Raw genomic sequence first — 5,549 nt, forward strand, 5'->3', positions numbered from 1 at the left:
AAGATATTATTAATTTGTATGTATTTTTATGTATTGGTTATAGACTTCTAATGAAACTAGCTGACGGTTCTTGGACATCATAATTTTTGCTGCTTGTAATTTGTAGTATAACCCCAGATTTGACATGCACTTCGAACAAGTTCATACCTTGGAAGCCTTCAGCACTGCTGCCAAGTATGCCTTTGCGCACTGTGTGAGAGAACTGAGTAAAACCAGCTATGGGAGGGATGTTGAGTTTTTGTGAATTTTGATAATGATTTCCTAAGAGAGACTGGTCACTTCTACATAGCAGAAGATATAAAGCTGACCTTGAAACTTTGTCTACAGGGACTGAACTGTGCATGCTTTCTGGGATGTGTTTAGAATAGTGTCAGGTCTGTACTACATGAGGATTTGAGTTCAAGCCTTATTAAAATTGCCCCAGGTAATATTAAAACTAAGTTCTACATACATTAAGGCTGATTCTGACCTCACGTTCATCACTGCCAATCAAAAAAATACTCCACTGTTGTTAGGGTGCATGCAACCAGAAACTGGTTATTGTATGCACTGCATGCTAAACTGTAGAATATTCAGCCAAGCAATTAAAGACCATTCAAAACGAAGACTAATAAGCTGCCCACTTGGCATCATTTTGCATGAGAAACTGTCATGGATAAAGTCTGAAAACAAAGCATATGTTTTCCTTGCACCTTAAATAATTCAGCTCCGATCCCTTCCAATTCTTCAATTTTAGCAAAGAGCCTCTGGCTTGGTCTAGTCCTTTTGATAGTTTTCCTCCAAATCCCCATTAAAATCATGAAAGAGTTAAGGATAAAGGACAACTACTTGATCTTAAGCACCATCTGAATCAAACTTATACACATCTTTAAGTAATTTTGTTTCATAGAAATTGAACTTTCTCCTCTGCTCTGCAAGGGTTCCATATTTGAGCCAAACGCTTATATAAGAAATGAAGTTCTCAGTAATATGAGATCTCCCTACTGCACTCTGTTATTGACCATTTGCATGAAGATTTGTAGCATTATCTACCTTTTAAAACTTCTTTGTATAGTTATGTACTAATAAAGAAGAGGGCAGAAGTGAAGGTTTTTGCAAAGTGTTTGCTGTGCTGAAAATGCTTTTAAAGGAGTTGAGCTGTAGGTAAAACACAGGTGACCCAAACACCATGCCTTCAGTGTGGTGCTGGGTATTACACTGTTACAGCACAGACTAAATGGCTTTTAGCAAGGGATCACTTCAGATTCTGTTTGTATAGTATGTTTTCTCCTTGTCCCCTGTGTGCACTGAAAATATTAGAGCATTCACCTTTTCGATCAGCTGCAAGGATATGTTTCCAGTCGGGTGTGTGGTCCCTGCTTTACTGAAGCTGCAGCCTTCGTTCCAGGTACTGCTGCTTCCTGCTGGGAAAGGGCAAGGTGGTTGGAACAAGTGCTTGCGTGGAATTTGATGGATTGTGGAAGGGGAGGGAAATAAATGTTCTCTAAACAAAGGGCCGCGTGCTACCTACTTTATTCATAAGAAGTAACCTCACCAATTTCCCCAAGTTAATGGTAGCTTCTCCACTGATGCATACAGTGGCAGGTGCATAAGTTGTCTAATGTATGTAGCATCTCATAGTAGAGTACAAGCCTCACTATTTTTCCTGGGTATCGGCCCGAGATGATACTTGGGCATGATGTAAAAATGGGTGCTAATTTTCCCGGACCTATGGGTTCTGCAACATCTCAAGGCACTACAGAGACTAAATGCTGCTTAGGTCTGTGTCTTGTATCAGTAGAGAGATCTCTTATAGTTTCATAGTTTGTAGGGTCAGAAGGGACCTGAGCAGATCATCTAGTCCGACCTCCTGCCAGGGCAGGAAAGAGTACTGGGATCAAACGACCCCAGCAAGGTGTTCATCCAGCCTCCTCTTAAAGACCCCCAGGGTAGGAGCCTACACCACTTCGCTTGGAAGCTGGTTCCAGACCCTAGCTGCCCTGACCATGAAGTAGCGCCTCCTGATATCTAACCTAAATCTACCCTCTGCCAGCTTGTGAGCGTTATTCCTGGTCACTCCTGGCGGTGCTCGGGGACTTCCCCAATGCCTTCCCCAGTGCCTGCTGATCCCCCCCCGACTAGTTTATAACAGGCCACAAGATCATATCTTGGAGATGTATGAACATTTCCAGATTGACTGCTGCTAATTCAGCTTGCCCACTGAGAAAAAGATCCTGAAGCTGACAAAGATGAAAAACGTTCAGAAACCTTTACCATTTACCTGGACTAAGAGTTAAGGTGCTGAGGCTGCCAGCTGTCTCCGTTTTTCCACTTGCCCCAAAAGTAATGGGGACAAAGTTAGTGTCTCAACACAATTTGCTTGGGAATATAAGTAGTGGCTCTGATCCATGCAGCTCGTTTGTGTGGGATTACTGGTGCCTGTGGGACTACTCATTCCTTGGCTGCCAGGCAGCTGCTATACATGACTTTCCTTCAGAACTGACTGAGCAGCTGTTGCTAAACTGGCAAGTTCAGGATCAAGCACCTGTGGCCCAGATGTGTGACTGCACATGTGGCAGTCTTGAGCCCTCCATGGGACAAGTCACAGCTCCTTAGCAATGGGATCCATTATTAAAAAGCCTTCCCAAGTGCAATGCATTATACTTCTCCTTGGTTCTCTTATGATTCCCTTCTCTTTCTTCTGCAGGTGAGAAGGACCGAAACAATACTGACTCAGCCCCAGGAAGCAAATAAGCAAGCCTTTCATCACCTTTAATATACCATACATGGTATGTTAGTCTATCCCCTCCTAAGTAGAGTAAATTTGCTTAGGCTTTAGCTTGCTTTTTTTCTTCATCTGTCCAATTTCATAAATGGAACCAGTTCTCTATGTCACATATCTGAACTGTAATCGGGAACAGACAAAAGACTCTGACTTCTACTGTAGCCATGCTGGCTTAAATCGGGATTGACATGGCTGAACTTGGCATGGTGTCGGTGGCACAGATGAGTGCCGAGTTGGGCACTCTGGCTCTTGGCGTGGCTGTCAGGTTGGACTGATAAAGTAGTGTGTGCTTTGTGTGCATCCAATCCTTGAGAAGGACAATGTCTGCACATATTTGTGGAACACAAAACAGTCGATTAAAGAACAAAACTCTAAAACTGCCACATCACTCTGCGTCTGGTTTGCATTAGGCGGTTCAGGCATCCTCCCTTAGTCCTATCATGGTTGTTTGGATTTTTGTCTGCGGTGCCGCTTCTAAAAGGAGGCAAAAATCCAGGTCCGGACTGCGTGTTGCTTTCTTCTGAAAAGCAGATCGAAGCTGGACCCAATTCTCTGCTGCTCTCCTTCCCCCACAAGGCGATTTCTGTTTCCGGAGTAGAAGGGAGTAACTTGTTTTCAGTCCACAAACAAGGCAAATGATGTCACGGGGCTCTGCTTCAGGCACAACTCCTATCTTTGCCAAAGAAAATTCATGAACATTTCTCTTAATCGGGAGATCAGCCCAGGAGAGACATCGGTTCCTGACAACCTCACGTTCAAATTTTGACTTACAATATGCAGAAAGATTCTACATGCAAAGGGCCTCCTGCATGGCTGCAAGCGCTGCTCGTGGCAGCTACCCACTGAGTTCAGCTGAAGCATGCATAGAAAGGTAGACTGCCCAGTGAGGGCTGCTGGTGCTATTAAAATCTAAACTGAAGAGAATAGAAAAGGAAGCCTTGCTTGCATGATGCACTCCACTTGGAGTATTTGGAGTTGGGGAATGTGGGGTGAGTGCCCTATGATTAGCCCCTGCTGTACCCCCTCACCCACCGCCATCTGTGAGATCAGCTGGTTGGGTACACAAAGGGGCAGAAATGGGAGGGTCTTGCTTCAACTAGTGGGACGATGTGGGAAGAATCGTGACTTCCCAAGTCCTCTGGCCTGCTCACAGGGTGCGGGGGGAGAGGGGCTTACAGCAGGAGCTAATCCTAGCACACACCTGACATTCCCCATCTTCCTCATACTCAATGGGTGCATCATGCAAGCAAGGCTTCCTTGCCACCCCTTGCAGAGCGAGTACAGAGTTGCAGTGAAGCCTGTGAGTACTGCCCAGAAGGCATAGAAGCTGGAGGATCAGGCTTGGAGAACATAAGCATTAATGGGGACAATTTTCTGTTAACATAGCAACCTTGTGTACACACGCAGCTGTGCAGAGCAGCATGTTGCTGGAATTAAATCTGTCTACAAGCACCGGGTAGGCCAGTTCTGCAGGATGTTTCTCCACGATGCCTCGCCTGTTCCAGCCTTAGCTCTGTGCCAGGTATTTCCTGGAATTCCACACCGGCGCTTCAGAGACTCCAGAGTGGATATAAAACACTAGTCCCTGGAGGGCACTTAGTGCAAAGAGAGGAGAGTCATTTCCAGTGCTTCTCACCTACGTGCAAAGCATCACGGCAAGAATGTATAGGCTGCTGCTCCCATTTGGCATTTACACCTGCTTCCGACAGGCACAAATGATGACCCAAAGGCAGAGCAGCATGCCAGTCATGTCCGTTGCCCCAGACAGCTATGAAACGGCAGGGGCAGTTTTCTGCAGTTTCACTTGTTAATGCCTACAGCAGCTGAGTGGCCAAAGTGTTGAGTGCCCGATCTCATGGGGCCCAAACCTCATCTCAGTAGCCCAAATGGGGCCCTCTGGTCTTTGGCTCAATGATGAGTCATATAACTGAGTGTTACCTACAGCTGTTCAGACAATCCTATCATTCCTATTAAATTTCAAGTCGCCAAGGTAATAAAAATCCCTTGAGACCTTTCAGTGCATCAGCCCAGCGTAGCTGGATTTGTGCCATAGGAGTGAACGGGCAGAGAGGTGAGGCTGGGTTGTTATGAATGGTGCAGTATTTGAAGCTGCGTGAAGGTACCGGGTAGCATGCTGCACTGGAATCGCCAGCAATGCTGAGACTAGCCTCTGGTGTGTGACCACGTTCTGCTACAAAGAGTATTAATTAGTTTACTCATGAGCTGAACAAGAGAAGGCTGCTTTTTCCCCTGGATGATCCATCACCCAGGTCAGTGCAAATGCTTTGTTTAGCTCTCCTTTGAGACAAACAAGAGGATGTTGCTGGAAAGTGTTGTCGCGGGAGGGATTTTGGCCTTTGCAATTAGGTGTTTGTTGCTGGCCTGGTATTTCAAGATGTTGTTGCAAAGCTCTTTTACCCACCTCATACTTCAGAAAGGGCCCAGGTTTTGTAAGAGGGAGCTGGGTGTGCTAAAAATTTCACAGACTTGATGGGTGCCCTGATATGCATGGCAGTCCTGCCTAGCGTAGTACCGTCATACTGAAAGTATGGTACTTGCCAGCTTGTGAGATGTAAATCTGGGTTATGTACAGGCATCCAAAAACCCAAGGCAGAACTGATTTCTACACAGATTTTCTAAACCATGTAGATTGAACCAATACAGAATTGAACAGGAGGATAGTTGGAGAAGCGCTGAGGTCCCGGAGGGGAGGGGAGCCAGGTGTCCAAGGAGAGTGGTCGCTCCTTAAGGAGACGATCCTCCAAGCCCAAAGGAAGGTAATCCC

The sequence above is a fragment of the Crocodylus porosus genome, unplaced genomic scaffold (genome assembly GCF_001723895.1).
Source record: "Crocodylus porosus isolate Cpor-Errol unplaced genomic scaffold, CroPor_comp1, whole genome shotgun sequence".
NCBI lineage: Eukaryota > Metazoa > Chordata > Crocodylia > Crocodylidae > Crocodylus > Crocodylus porosus.